Below are 16,900 nucleotides of genomic sequence, written 5' to 3'. Positions count from 1 at the left end.
AATAACCAATGGTCGAATTACTGCGGTTACCTGTTGGGATACATTCCATTTCTTCAGAGGAAGCTGAAACACTCCTAAAAATTGCCAGGTCAAATGTTTGGTTCTAATTATCAGGGCAATACAATGGGCCGCAAGCAAGAGGGCTGCCTAGTCTTTGTGACTGTTACAGTGGCTGATCTACTTGCTGTTGTTGCTCACATGAAAAGAGGGGGCTAAGAACAGCCTCAAGCAGCTGCCCAAGAGGTTAATTAAAAGCAATGGGGAGAAAAAGAACAGAGAGAGAGCAAGCAAAGATTCTCTCAAAATCCAGGGCAGGAATCACATACCATAAATAAGGCCAAAGGAAAGGGGCAGCCAATTATTTGTGGGCTGTTTTGGTACATATTTTGTGGCTCAACACCTCACCAGCTCAGTTCCATCACTGAAAGAATTTTTTACATAAACTCTTCCAAATAGCAACATTCAAGAAGAAGACGATAACTGTTTTGACCTTGCTATGGACTTCAGAGATGAATGTGAAAGATTGATTCTCTCCTCAGATGGTTGCACAGCTGTTTTCATATATAACTCATTTTTCTTTTTTAAAACTCTAGCTGTTTGTATTTGTATTTCATTTGCCACTGTGTGCAATAAAGAGAGGGAACAATCCTGAAAAGCTCTACTCAGAAGGAAGTGCCATTTTTTTCAGTGGAGCTTACTCCCAAGGAAGTATTCTTATGATTGCATCCTACATATACTAGCCACAGATTAATCTCTCATAGAGCCGGTTTGGTGTAGTGGTTAAGAGCAGCAGGACTCTAATCTGGAGAACTGGGGTTGATTCCTCACTCCTCTGCTTGAAGCTGCTGTGTAACCTTGGTTCAGTTGCAGCTCTCTCAGAGCTCTCTCAGCACCACCCACCTCACAGGGTGATTGTTGTGAGGATAATAATAATAATAACAACATTCAATTTATATAGTGCCCTTCAGGATAACTTAAGAGAGACAGTTGTGATAGGCAGCTGACGTAAAGGGCTTCCTTTATCCCTTGTCACTTTCTTTCATGATGCAGAATAGCTGACTGCTTTGGGAGTCTGTAACAGCATGCTTACAATTCCCATTGTTACTGACGGGATTCTTCAGGAAAAGTTCTCTGTAGATCATGCCTGTAATAATTAATTGCAACAGCAAAGTCTATAAATTTATTTCACTGAGGAACTCTGGACCTGAGCCTTTAGAATAATAATAATAACAGCATTTGATTTATATACTACCCTTAACGCCCACTCAGAGCCGTTTCCAAAGTGCGTTATTATTCCCGCCATTGGCCACCCAGAAAAAGAGGGAGAAAGATACAGAGGGCTGCCTTCCATGAGCCTGCTTCCACTAAGATGGGTTTAATAGTTTTTTGTTATCCACCTTTGGTTATTCTTTTGAACAAGGAAGGTGGGATGGCAAATAAATAACACTTCCTGGTTGATTTTCTAGTTCTGGCGGGGCCTGAGCAATATACCCTATACGAGAGACGGGTTCCCCCTGAACCCTCAGGCAAGCAGATGGTGGAGTCTGCCACTGCTGACTGCCACTGTCACTTGTCCAAGACAATGAGCAGCCAAGGCTGCTTAGTGTAGCATCATAAACAGCGTAGGATAGCTGGCCCCCATCCTGCTGCCAGTTCAGCTTGATTCTCCTCCTCCTCCTCCTTCTGTGTTACTGTATTATCATCACTAGCCTCATTGCCACAGGTTTTGGTGTAGCACTGGTAAACAGAGCAGAATGCTAACTTACAACAGTGTCAATGAAGTACACGACTCTGGCACTGCCCTGCATGCAGCTTTGCTAGCAGATGAGATTTGCCCAAATGCTATGGTTAAGTTGCCATTTTAGATGCAGGGATGCAATTGGCTTTTTGTTTTCTGCCACAGTTAATGGAAGACGTATGTTTCCAGACATCTGCAAATAACTTGTTAGTGCTATGGCTCCTTGGCAACTCCCAAGTTTTCTGTCTCTTTTGTTTTTTGTTTTCTAAGAGATTTGTATTTTGAGAATTAAGAGAAAAGTCCTCATTCTCTCTGTCCTCCTCCACACCCTTTGTTGTTTTGAGAACTGCTAATAAATTCAAGCTGTAATAAACAGGAAAGAAGAAAGATTTACAATGTGATCAAGTAGTTCTCAGGATCATGTACTTTGCCTTCAACACACAACATCTATCACAATATTATTCCCCTTGTGACATTGCCTTGTAAAACAAGTTTTTGTGAGCCAGACTACTAGAACAAGCACCTTTCCAAATCAACTACTGGGATTTTGGCTGATTTAGTACTACTGAGATGGGTGAGACTAAATCAGTTGGCAAACCAGTTCTGGAGTGGGCATTTAACACTCGGAGAAAGGGCAAGTGGCTCTTTAAAAACAGGAAGAAGTTCTCTAATAAAACATGACTGCTCTAACCTAATTCTGACACTTTATGAGGTTATTGATTTGAATCCAGGTCACAGGGCCAAATGGGGCGTCTTCTCTTTTTTTGGCAGCTTTATGCTTTTCTTTTTTGATAGTATTTTTACACATTATCGTAACGGGGAATTATCCTGTTTAAATTGCAAATCCCAGCAAGGTGGCGTTGGTTTTGTATCAACTTGTCATGTATGGTTTGGTAAAAAGAAAAAGCCAGTAAAAAACAAAAAGAGCAAAGGAACATCTTCAGAAGACACCCTTTGTCTGCTCCTTTGCAGATAGTACTTTGATTTTTAATTATTTATCATAGTACATATATAAGATAAAAGTAGCTGTTTTCTCATTTTCTTTCTGCAGTTTTTGTAATGCAATCTGCCTGACAACGCTTTGCAATTTAATCTTCTCTGAGTAGGGAGAAACTTGTCTTTTGCATTCAAATTATGAGATGTTTGGATAGTGGAGTTTGAATTAAAAGAGATGCAGCAGTTGAAGACATTTTACAGAAATATGAGCACACATCCTCCATTTCCTTTTTCCATTACCGAAACAGATTGTGTACAAGAAACACACCAGAGAAAAAACAAAGGAATGAAGACAGCAAGCTAATAAAAAGAAAAAGAGGGATAAACAACATCAGAACCCCTGCATGAGGCCCAATAGCAATTTAACTACTTAAACTGTTTGCTCATTTTCATTGGTTAAATCAATAAGTTTCTGTAACGTCTATAAATCAGTAATCTATCCATGGCACAAGAAGAAGGTGGTAACAAATGGATACAACCTATCTGCAAGATCTTCTGCACAAGTCTCATTGGAACAATGTTTTAATGGATTTTCTTTATTTGATTTTCACAAATAAGGCATTGAAAACTTACCTGGCTAGCAGTGATGGTTTCTCATGAACTGAGTACGATATGAGATTGCAAAGATGACCCGGCAATTTAAAGCAAGCCATATTTTGAGAGATATTACATTTGCAGAGAGAGCGCTATTGAGCATGGCTCACTATGCTGGCTATTTTCGGGCTTGCACAGATTCCTTATGGTTCAGGATCATCATAGGCAGAAGATGCAACATATAAATGAACTCCATTTCAAGTGTGCATGGTGCTTTTGCACCTGTGCAGTCAACGGCTTCCATCAGTCAGCAGAAGGGCTTATCTCCCTGGCATTTTATCCTTGATCCTACTCAAGCCAGGTTTGTTGACTGCTCTAAATAGGATCCCAAATACTTCGCACTGCCACTCAAGAAGAATCGTAGTTCTAAATTCTCCCATTTATCTATGTAAATTGTGCTTTTACTTTTCAGAATTGTTGACTGGCTAGTTGATCGCGGATATGTTCAAATTTAATGAGGAGCCGAAAATTATTCACCTGAGAGCATTTCGCTTGTAAGAAATTCCTGATCTGAAGACACTGAAAGAAAGGGAGGACAACATCACCACTTTCCGACTGGAGGTCTGACAAGGACCTGAGTTATGGTCTCCAGTAAATTCTGATCCTGCGCCAACATGATAAAAGTATAATATCTTTGTGATATAGTTTAGAACAATTTTTGAGTGGTTGATGAAAAGTGACATTTTTATCTGGGCGTTTGAAAGGAGCTGCTAACAATTTGCACTCAAACCACAATTTGAGCACAGGAATGTTTACCAATCACTGTCTTTTAACTTATATGAATTTCTATTCTGCCTTATTCTAACAGCTTGAATGCATGTAAAATTATCCTGTATAATTCAGAAAGTGAGCCAAACCCTTCAGAGCTTATCCTTGACTTCCAGAAGCAACCCATTGAAAATGACTCTGTAAATCGAGTTTATGGATACACTGGCAACTCCTCTAAACACCCTCCTCTGCCTGCAGCCTTCTCTGCCCCCAGTTGTGCTCCTGCATGCCTCTGGGCCCAAATGAACAATGTGGGGAGCAAACGGGGAGCCTGCAGCCAGAGAAGGAAATGGCAAAACTCTCCCTTCCCTCCTCCTCAGGCAGAAAAGCCATGGAGTTAGAGAGGCTGCTGCTGCTGCTGCGCCAATGAAATAGCACTTTGGGATCCAAGCCTGACTTTGGTAGGGTCCATATTCTATCTTTTTTAAAAAGAATAATGTTTACTATTAAATGATATACTAAAAAAAGGCTATAGACAGATAGAAGAAAAAAGAGATACACAGCTAAATAAGATCCAGAGGAGTTAGCCGTGTTAGTCTGTAGTAGCAAAATCAAAAAGAGTCCAGTAGCACCTTTAAGACTAACCAATTTTATTATAGCATAAGCTTTCGAGAATCAAGTTCTCTTCATCAGATGCCTGATCAAAACATCAGGCATCTGATGAAGAGAACTTGATTCTCGAAAGCTTATGCTATAATAAAATTGGTTAGTCTTAAAGGTGCTACTGGACAGCTAAATAACAATAGAATAAGAAAAAAGGGAAATAAAAAGCAATATTATTCCACAGATTCTATCTTCATCAGCTCACCAGCATGTAGTTCCTGAACACAGGACCTCGAACAAGTACTGTGATTGCAAAGTGTAGGTGGGATAGAGAAATAGCGTGGGTCTCATTCATCAGAATAATGGGAGTTATTCATCAGAATAATGGTGGCTTGAAATTACCTTTACCAGATTTCATTTTCATGTTGGATAGAAAAAGAAACAGAATCTCATGGATGATGAGGAGCTATCCTCAGGTATGAGACACAAATATGCAGAAGGCTTTTAGAGTAGTACTAGGAGTCTCTGTCACAAATAAGGTACAAGACGTACTGCAGGTTCTCTAGCAGAGATCATGAATCAAAACACGTAGCACATGCAAACTTCTCAGGTCAAATGCTAAAATGGTAGAGGACAAAGCAACCAATAGAGCACTCAACTTTCCCCCTAGGCTATGTATCAGTCACAAGCTCAGATATGGATGGTACAGTGATTGGAGAATCAATGAGAGTATTTGATTTTTTTAAAGGTTGCTTCAAAAACTGCCACGCCTAAGAGAAGCATTGCTTAAACCGCTCAGTCAACAAAGCATCCAGGTTCTGATAGTTTTCATCATCTGTGTTGGGCAAGCAAATGATGAAATTAATTTGGAAAATGGATTCCACTTTGCTGCTGAAATTCCCAAGTATCCAAGAGATCATTATTTTCCGGAATGTGACCATGTTACATGTTTTGCCAGTTTTTTTAACAATCTTTTTTTTATTTCTCACTATTAAAACTAATACCCATTCCTGGTCCTTTCTTTTCTAGGCAAAGTTAAAATATGTTAATAGTGCCTTAAGTCCCCCCCCCCCAGTCTGCAGAGCTATCCAAGATGGCAACATGGAATTTTTTATTAAATGTAATTTTTGAACAGTATGTCTTGCTGGGTATGTATAAGACAATAGAATCAAAAAGAGAGTTGTACAGTCTGGCAGTATTGTGCCCAATATGTTCCCTGTAAATAAATTTTAAAAAATGGTCCACTAATCCTTCTGCAACATTAATCACACAGAAGACTTTTTTTTTTGTTGCAAGTTTATAAGATGCCCTACAGGAGACATTGATAACTACATTCTAAGGTGACTTATGAACAACTCTGGTTCTGATTACAGGAAATAATAAACTGAATAGGGAAATCTTGCATAATTTGAGGAATCAAAAATGATGCCTTGAAGGTACTCAATAGATTTTTAAAAAACCTTTAAATCGGTAAAATGTTTAATTTAAACAACTTTTAATGGTAACGGTTTCACGTCACTAAAATAATTACATCCCTATTCATCAATAATGGTACTGGTGTGTCTACCTGGGATGCTGTCAGGATAGCCCTTTTGCAAACTGAAGCTGTAGAGAAGGAGGAAGTGTGCTCCATGGAAGAGATTAACATGTGTGCACAGAACTCATACATAGTTTCCAAGCCTGCAGATACCTTTAATCGGAGCTGAACGTAACTTGAAGCAGAGGGAGAAAAACCTTTGCATTCCCTTATGCTTGGTTATAGCTAACTCCTTAGGTCTTGTGTGTTAAAAAGCCCTCAGAGTAGTGCACAAGTGCATGGGTAAAGCACTTGACATTTCAGGGGGCAATGCACTGCAATGACTCTTCTGTAGCAGAATGGTGCCAGACATCAGCAGACAGAGGCAGAAGTAACTTCCAAGATTGGACATTCATTCTAGTGCATGTCCACATGAGGGCTGGTGTTTGCACACACAGGATCTTAACTGGCAATGTTCCAGGAGCAGCCCCCAAAACAGTGCTGTGGATTCTAGTCTGTTCTAGGGAATCCTGGAGTTTAGTAAGGGGTTCCTCAATCTGAAGAATAGTAAAGGGAGGGGACAGCCACTGAAAAAGCGTGTCCAACATTATTTGCTGTTGCCTCATTTTCCACTGCAATGAGCAGCCCCAGGAGCACGTTCAAAGGGACCCTATGAGTTCCTGTGGGGCAATAGCAAGGCACAATGTAAGTCACTGAGTGAACATTCTAGGAAATTCCCCAGCGTCCTCTCCTATGCACTGGAGTTTCACAGCAGATGTCTGTTCTCTTTGGTGTAGGCGTCCTTGCAGAAATCTTTCCCTGAAAGTAAATGTTTTGTAAATTGGAACAAAGCATTACATGAGTAGAAGCCCAACATCAAACAGGTCTTCAGACTGAGTCGGTCATAATCTTAACTTTACCACCCTGACTTGGTAGTGATTGCAAGAAGCTAGTTTCCTTCCTGTGACAGTGTATATGAACACATAACTGTCTGACAGTAAAAAAAGAAACCAGCCAGAGGAGAACCTAGACTCCTTGATTGTCACCAAGGCTTCCTCCCTTTCTGGCTGTTGACAAGACAATCTGATTTAGAATTTGTTTAATTAAATTCCTATCGCTGATTAAATAGATCATGACTGACACCTCATGGTAGCAGGAACAATTAAAAAATAGTTACCCAACTTCCTACATATTCATCAAGTGGACTGATTTATCCACTGCCCATAAGTGAGAGAGTCAGAAGCCATTTAACAGCAGTTTAATAGAAGGAGGCTTGATAAACTACCAGCAGATGGTATTCCGGGTAACGATCCAGCCCATAATGATTGTGGTAATGGCTTGTCCTATCTGTTTACCTGGCCCAGAACAAAGCACATTAACAAAGGAAATCTCAAAGAGTTCACTTGGATTAGGTTATCCCAGAGATATAAGTGTTTAAGTCACTGAAGCACCCCATCCACTTCTGCTTTGGAGAAAACAGGAAGTGGATTAAAACAGCCGAAAAAGTCTTTAGACTAACGAGGGACTGAAACTTTCTTTTCTTCCACTGGGGACTCTGGGTTGGATCATACCAACCACGAGCACAAGAAACTTGCCAAAGAGGATCTTTGCTGTCTTCCCCCAACAGCCCTCCCCAAATGCCAAGTGGCATTGGGGGGGGGGCTGCCATGTAGGAATTGCCACCCTTCCTCTTCCACTAGCCAAAGGTTTGTTTCATTTTGTTTTGTTGCTGGTAAGTGAATTCTTCATTGAATAGACACTCACTTTGCTGATAGCATTACTTAAATACTTTCTTACATATATCAGTGGCAGCATCTATCCCATGCAGATACTTATACCCAAGGACTGAGGGCACTAGGGAACAAAACAGAGGCTTCTGCAGCTTGGGAAGACTCCCCAGGGCTGCAGAAAAATGGTAAAAGTGAAAAAAATGCAGGGGGGGGGTCTTAAAACCACCCAAACAGCAGTGCACTCTGGGCACAGGCACCACATCTGGCTGCCCTTAAAGAATGCATGCTGGAGTGACCCAGGCAGCATTGACACACTCTTGCAGCCCAGCTGGAAGAGAACACAGCAGGGCTGGGGGAGCACTCAGATGCTGCTGGAATGGCAGGGACTGCTCCACCACCCCTACCATCCCTGCATAGGGGTATATTGAGGAGGCTGGCCTGCAGGCAGAGAAGGGCTAGGTCGTGCAAAGCCGTGGTTTGCCAGACAGTGGGCGAGGATTTTAAGGATCCCAGGCCTGGTTTCTTCCCATTTAACAGGTTTCCAAGGTAATGAGAAGGTAGCTTGTGGCCAGTATGAGTGTTGCCCAGCCCAGAGACAGTAGCTTGCAGCCAGTGCAAGTATTTCCTGGCCTGGAGAATCTGGCTTCTGGCAAGCGCAAGTCTTGCCTGGCACAGGGACAATGGCTTACGGATGGTGCAAGTCTCTCCCAGCCCAGGGATGGTGGCTCACAGGCAGCATGAGTTTTCCCCAGTCCAGCAGAATCTTCCTATGTCGGGATAAGGCAGAAAGTGAGAGCTGAAAGATATCAGTGTGCATCCTCATCCTACTGCTGTCAATTATCCAGCTCAGGCAGGCTCCATTGCTTGCTCTGGCCATTAACTTGAAAAGGAAGGATGAAGGCAAGAGGGAAGGGGATTGAGTAAATTTGAGTAAGTTCACTGCCACTTTGGGACAGAGAATGTGACTCTAGCTGGGATGACTGGGCAGTCAACTGGCCGCCGGGTGAAAGTGGAGGGTGGATAGAGGCAGGGAAGTGGAGCTTGAGCTCTGCTCTCCTTGGCCAGGGCCTGCACTTTTGTGCCCTCTAGCAGCAGATAGGCTGCTGGGTGGAAGCACAGGGGGAGAAGGAAGGAGGCAGGGAGGCAAAGCCCAAGCCCCACTCTCTTTGGTGAGACCCTGTGCTTGCCCTCTCCTCCTACCAGATGCTGAGACACCAGCCAGACATGTGGCATATCAGCAGTTGTAGCAACCTGTTGGCCCTGCTGGGTGCCCAGCAAAATTCTTGCACACCCAGGCACAGCTGCAGCTGGAGCCACTGCTCATCTTGCTTGCCTTAGCCAATCCTCCTCCCACTGTGTGAAAATCCCAGACATTTAAATATCTGATATTTTCTTTGATGTTTTCGTAGATAGTCCAAGGAAATAGCAGACTGTCCGTGCGAAACCTGGCAACTACAAGGCAAATGTATTTGGTGGCACAAGGAGTGTAAGGCATCTAGGCAGGCAGGCAATGGCAGGAGGACCTTGAGATAGATTTGCTTAGATGGTGGATTAGGTTTAAAGAGCAGCAGAGAAAAAAGGAGCGCAAACTACAAGGAGAAATTTGGCACAGCGGGACAAGTACTGGGAGGAGAGATGAAGACATTGAGTTACTTCAAACATGTATTTAATATTAGGCAATCATGAAAGCCTAGAGTCTCCTAAGGAACACTGGGCTCTCTCTATGCCTTTACTAGGAAAGTGCTGACTGCTTTGTAAAAGTGAAACCAATAGAGGTAGAGAGAGACTGCAATAACAAAAAAAACCCCTAGAACAAAATGAAAGGAAACCATGTAGGATTTTTCATTATAAACTGTTTAGATTGGGAATTTATTTTTGTTTTCATATTAATTATGATCATTACAAAACACCCAATTTTCCTAATTACTGCAAGTAATATCAAAGGAAACATACCAGTCTACAACATACGTACATAATACAAATGAATCTACAAAACTAAAAGTGAAAAGCAGAGATTTGAAACTGTTGACTAAGTCTCCAGTGTAGTGCCCATGGGTGCCATGGTGTCTGCCTACGAGTTTTCTGTAACTTCTTTATTTTCGCCCAAGCATCTCTTTCCCAAAACAATAGAATTGCCAACTCCAAGTTGAGATATTCCTGGAGATTTAGGAGTTGGAGCCTGGAGTGTGAGGTTTGAAGAAATGAGAGGCTTCAGCAGGGTATAATTCCATAGAGTCCACCCTCCAAAGCAGCCATTTTCTCCAGGAGGACTGATCTCTATGGCCTGGAGATCAGCTGTAATTCCAGGCATTTTGTGGTTCCACCCACTCCAGGCACCACTTGGAGGCTGGTAAACCTACCAAACAAACAGGAATTTTGTTTGTCTCCACCCTATTGGAATGGGTGGATGTTCATAAGAGCACAGGAAGTGGTACTTTTGTGTCTTTTGGGAACACCCTTTCAGAAATAGCTTCCTTCATTAGAGGAGGACAACTGGCTTGGAACTAGAGATGGGCGCGAACCGCATTACGAATGTCAAAAACCCACGGAAATGGCAATCGCGCGATTGTGACCCGGCGGATCATGATCATCCATGGCCAATGACCCAGTGGTCGGGAGAGGCCTGGCGTTTGGGCTTGGTTCGGGAATCCAGACACTCAGGCACCAGCAATCTATTCCCCTGGCAACAGAGCCAGGGGAATGCCTGAGCTCTGTTTGCCCTCCTTCTGTCACCCTGGAAACCCCAATGGAAGCCCACCAGGCTGGGCTGCTGCCAGCCTCAACCACGTTCCTGCCCTCGGTGGGAATACCAAGATGCTCCACTTTGGCCTGGCGGGCGGGCACATGCGGGGTGCCGCCAGTGAGTGGTGAGACCCCCCGCCTCCTCCCTGTGCCCACCAGGCCCGGCAGCCGCCGGCATCACCCACCATTCCTGTATCGCTGGGAAGGGAACAGCGGGGAACCCCTCCGCTTTTGCCTCCACGATCCACAATCCACGATCCACGATCCATGGTTCGGTTCAGGTACGGGAGATGTTCGTTGCTGTTCGGGAATTCGGGATCGTGGTCTGCACTGAACCACAATCCTCTGGATCGTTATTTTTTTTTGGTTCATGCCCATGTCTACTTGGAACTTCCCATTGTTTTCATATTGGTTGCAACTCCCATGGCTGTGGCCCCATGGCAGGCATTTTGAGGTTCCGCCCACTAACAGGCTCAAGGCTGGGAAGGGAACCACTGATATAAATGCATATGATGGCCATAGGCAGATGTATGACTAGAAATACATCTGCCACTAGACTAATTTTGGGGGAAGCCCAAAACAGTGGAACGACACGATAGGATTAAAGAGGGGAGGGGAGAGAAAGCAGATTTCTTTAAAGCCTACTCAGCAAGAGCTTCTTTAAATGAAATCAAGTCCTCGGGACTGGATGAATTACATCCTAGGGGACTAAAGGAACTTGCTGATATAATTGCACAGCCTCTGTCTATCATCTTTGAGAACTCTCAGAGAACAGGTAGGTGCCAGAACACTGGAGGCAGGCCAATGTTGTCCCCATCTTTAAGAAAGAGAAAAAGGAAGATCCAGGTAACTACCAACCTGTCCGCTTGATGTTCATACCTGGAAGGGTTTTAGAACAAATCATCAAACAGTCCCTGAGTATTTAGAAAAAGCAGCTATGATTATTAAGAATCAGCATGGGTTCCTCAAGAACAAGTCATGTCAGACTAATTGTATCTCCTTTATTTGGATCAGAGGAATGCTGTAGACATAGTTTATCCTGATTTCAGTAAAGATTTTGATAAGGTTCCACATAATATTCTTGTAGACAAGTAGGTAAAATATGGTTTGGATCCTACTACTGTTAGGTGGATTTGTAACCGGTTGACAGATCACACCCAAATTGTGCTTGTAAATATTTCCTCATCCTCTTGGAAAGGAGAAACAAGTGGAGTGCCTCAGGGATTTGTCCTGAGCCCTGTGCTGTTCCACATCTTTATAAATGACTTGGAAAAAGGAATAGAGGGGATGCTCATTAAATTTGCAGATGATACTAAATTAAGAGGAGTAGCATAGGCAATAGAAAACAATCAAGATTCAGGATGATCTTGACAGGCTGGAAAACTGGACTAAAACTAATAAAATGAATTTCAACAGAGATAAATGTAAATTTCTGCCTTTAGGTAGGAAAAATCAAAGGCATAATTATAGAAAGGCAGAGATTTGTCTTGGCAGTAGTACATGTGAAAAGGATCTAGGAATCTTAGTAGACGATATACTGATTCAGCAGTGTGAGGCAGTAGCTAAAAAGTCAAATGCTCTTATGGCCTGTATAAACAGAAGTATAGTGTCCAGTTCTCATGAAGTGGTGGTATCAATTTATTCTGTTCTGGTTAGACTTCATTTGGAGTACTGTGTACAATTTTGGACTTCACAATTTAAGAAGGATGTTGACAAGCAAGAACATGTCTAAAGGATGGCAACAAAGCTGGTGAGTGGTCTGGAGACCAAGTCCTGTGAGGAAAGGTTGAAAGAACTTGGTAGGTTTAGCTTGGAGATGTAGCGACTAAGAGGTGATGATGTGATAACCCTCTTCAAGTGTTTGAAGGGCTGTCACGTAGGGGATGGGACCAGAGTTGTTTTCTGTTGTCCCAGAGGATTTGATCAGAGTCAAAGGGTTAAAATGAAATCAAAAAAGTTTTTGGGGGATAAGGTAGCTGTGAATTTCCTGCATTGTGCAGGAGGTTGGACTAGATGACCCTTGGGATCCCTTCCAGCTCCATGTTTTTATGTTTCTGTGTTTCTATTTTGCTGAATCCATTGCTTTTTCTTCTTTTGATGAAAACGTTTTTTCCAAGTCCTCCAGTATATAAAAACAATAACTCAGAACATTATAAAATCCTTAGATTTGTACATTATCTGCGCCTATGTTGCAACACATTGATACACAAAGATGGATTATGCAAAAGATTGTTTTTATGGGTCTTAAGATCATTGTAATTAAAGGGTCAAGTTGACACTTGTGGCTCGCATAAGTATCCACCACCATTAACAATATTCCACTAAACTGAAATTGGCTTGGGTTCATTTATATTCCCTGTAAATATTTGAACTATTCTTGAAGAAGCATTTCAAACCACATCTGGCCTGGACACAGCTAGGGAGGACTCCTACAAGTCAGTCTGCAGTGTGCCTTTGTTCAGGACCAGGAGCAGATTCAGGCTTTTATTAATGATGTTAAGAAACGATCTCTTTCCTCTGATGTGGGTTTTGTTTTTCAACGTGTGTATAGTTAATGAGGCATGCAATCCAGAAAACAGCTATTTCTAATCCAAGTGATGGCCTTGCGGAAAGTAACTTTTCAATTAGGACAATCTGGTGGGTGCAGTTACTATTGTTCCTGGCTGTAAGGACGTGCTCTTAGCTTTGTACCTTCTTGGTTCATTGTCTTCACTGTATACAGACATACTTCATGTGGTCCTTGGATGACGAGTTGATACCTCTGTTCTTTTTTTCTTCTTTTTTTTTTGAAATTTTTATTTTAAAAAAAGATAGGAATAACAATTGAAATTGCATATTAAAGCTTATACAGGCAGTAATTGAAATTAGTTTAAGACTTATACTAACTTATACAAATAAGACGTTTGAAATTAATTTATAACTTAAACAAGCACAACATTTAAAATTCAGTTAAACTGAAAAAACTTAGTTGTATAATAAATCTCCTTCCCTCCTTCCTTGTTACTTATACAAAATTTAATATCAACTATTTTACTAACCATTCCCTGTTTTTCATCCTTTTATCTTTATACTGTTATCTTAATTAATATTAGTTCTGGCCTAAATAATCAAAGAAATGTCTCAATTTCCCCCCATATTCAACTATTGGTCTATTATGTACGTAGGTAGTTAATTTGGCTATTAAGGCTTATTCATGAACCTTGTCTGTCCACTCTGACACTTCAGGAGAAGCATCAGCTTTTTTCCCTTCAGGATGTGCTTTGCTGTCCATGATGACCAAAGGGACCCTCCATATCCAGAGACAGCAACTTCTGAACACCAATGCTGGGGACAATACCAAGGGAAGGACTTGGCTTCTCTGCCCAGTTTGTTGGTTCTCCAGGGCAACTGGTTGGTCACTGTGTGAAACAAGACTAGATGGACCACTGGACTGATTCAGCAAGGCTCTTCTTTGACAGAAAATCCATCAGAGTTGTTGCTTTTGAGCCAGTTGAAGTATGTTTTGTTGTAAGGAGGGCTTGATGAATCAGACCAGTGGTCCATTGAGCTTGGTAATGCTAAGACCACATTGTGGTATTGTTTTGGTGCTTCATAAATGCTCCTGCATAAGGTGCTGAAACCTAATTCAGACAGGAAAGTGATCATGGGAGTGAACCTTGGTTCAAGATGCTGTTTGGATGCTAACAAAAACTGTAAGAAAATTATTATAATGTGTCTTTTACTCTCATTCACTCGGTTGCAGGTGAGTGCTAAGTGGGGGAGGTGAGTGGGGAGGGGCATGGCAACAAAAACACATGGACACAGTGCTGGAGGTAAAGAGGCCACAACTTTATTGAGATTACAGCTCAGGGAGCAAAGGCATGCATAGGGCACTGTTACAAGCAGTGGCTGGCCCGCCTGCCAAGCCAATGACCCACATGCCCCCTCAGACCCCTAGTGAGGAGGGTAACCATGGGATGACAGTCAGTGGGATGCCACGTGGGTATACACGCCTGTGTGAATCATCCCCTGCCACCTGGGAGTGAGGCCGACTGACAGCCCCTGACTGGGCATGTACTGGCCATTCCTCACTCCCCAGACCCTTTATGGGGACCCCCATAATAGGGAAACTGAGCCTGAGGACCCTGTTTCCTCCAAAAATGGATCAGTGTCCAATGCCCAATCCGCAGTCTACTCACTCCAAAGTTGTGACGAAAGGGAGGGCTGGGCGGGATGCCGCCATGGGCCAAGTGCTGAGGGGTGGGGCCAGCTTCCCAGACCAGGGGCCTGCACCAGATGTGCCTGGGTGTGCTCCCCTGTCCCCTGGTCATTCCTCATCACTCCACATCATGGCAGTAGCCATGCTACCGCATTGCCCGCAACCCGGGCTTCCAGTTAAGTCTGGGAGCCGTTGTTTATCAGGTTCCAGCCTATGGTTAATTACACAGATGGCAATTGAGTGTCTCTTTGTGTTTATATGTGTGTGTGAGGAATTTCATTACTCAGAGTAAATAATCTATTACAGCCTCAGTGGTGTCTGAGGACCAAGTATTTTAGAAGAACACTAAATAGAATGCCTCCTATTGCATCATTAAAAGGTATGTACACCAGTGGGTTCATTAATGTGACTGGCAATTTAGAGGCAGACAAAATGTAGTGAGTCAATTAATGCGGTGAACCATACAGGAGATACTGACTTTAGCACAAATTGATCACTTGTCTGTAATCAAGGTCTTTAGCCAGCAATTAGGCCTTTTTTTGTTGAAATTTTATACTTGGGAAAGGTTTTATTATGCTTTAAGAATGTTTCTCTTCTTTGTTAAGAGAGACAGTCTGTACATATATATTCACTCCACTGAGCATTGTAAATGTTACCAAGACCTGTTGAATAAAGAATTATTTTCTTTTATCTAATATGATAATGACTGCAGTGCTTTTAAAAAGTCTTCATCTGGGTATCAATTGTAAGCAATAATGTTGCAAACATTATGACAGTAGCAAGAGGTAAACTGCTAACCATTGCCTGCACAGCAAGAACAATTGGTATTTCAGCAGTGGCAAGGATACCCTGAGATGCAGTGCCCTGCTAGAACGAGGAAGGGAGCTGTTCATGCCCGAAACAAAGCACATTGCTAGATTCCTACCACCATATGGATAGATCCGTGCACAGGCCAGTCATATATGAACACAGGAAGCTTCCATCTAGCTCAGTGTTGTGATACTCTGCTTGGCAGTGGCTCTCCAGGGCCAGGAGCAGAAAAAGGTCTTTCCTAACACCTCCTATATGAGATCCTTTAATTGCAGGAGTCAGAGTTTGAACCTGTGACGTTCTGGATGCAAAGCCTGTATTTTACTCCTTGCCCTGTAGGTCACTGGAAACTACATCTTGATTGGAGCAGCTTGCACTGAGAGGTGGGAGAGAAATGCATGTTGTGCATAGGATACAGGTGCAGAAGACCTTCATGTCACACTTCTGGCTGGCCACTGCTAGAACCAGAGTACTGAAGTAGATAGTTTCAACAAGCTGCTCTTTTCTACAATATTCCAAGTTGTAATTGTGAAAGGAGCACTGCGAGATGAAAGATCCACAAGATTCTTCTTTACCCTTCCGCCCTTTCTATCCACTTTGGTTGGCCAAAGAAGTAACAGTGCTCACCCATCTTTTCCTCCTTTAAATGAATGAAACTGAAGAAGCTGTTTGAATTGACTGATAGTGCCAGACTACTGTAACACTGTGTGGGGCTGTAACTCTGTGTAGAACACAATTTGGAAACTTCAGTTGATGCAAAATACAATGGCCCATCTGCTGACTGGGACTAGCTGCTGTATCAATGTGAAACCAATAATAAAACAATTGCATTGGGTAGCAACATGCTTTCATATTCAAGCTGCTGGTCCATAATTTTAAAGCTCTTCACTGCCTGCAACCCACATATCTGAAGGACAGCCTTTTCCTGTACAATCCCACATGCCAGTGGCTCTTCTGCAGTGGGCATGCTCCACTTCGTGCTCTCAAGTTTTCTCCATTGTGGCTCCCATGTTTTGGAATGGGCTTCTGGGAATCATTTGTCCCAGCTTTTCAAAAGACTGGTAAATCCATGATGACAAGACAGCCTTTTCACTGAAGGCTTGGGCTTTTGAAGTGTAATTGATAGATGTATTTTTGCAAATTCAGTGCTGGCTTATATGCTAGATTGTTAGCTCACTATGCAAGCTTTTTCTATCTTTTTTGGTGTGTCAGTTAACTATTTGGAAGAGTGGAATACAAATATTTTAATTAAAAAATTATTACCA

This window comes from Eublepharis macularius, chromosome 2, assembly GCF_028583425.1.
Source record: "Eublepharis macularius isolate TG4126 chromosome 2, MPM_Emac_v1.0, whole genome shotgun sequence".
In the NCBI taxonomy this organism is placed as follows: Eukaryota; Metazoa; Chordata; class Lepidosauria; order Squamata; family Eublepharidae; genus Eublepharis; species Eublepharis macularius.
Note: the sequence above shows the minus strand (reverse complement) of the source record.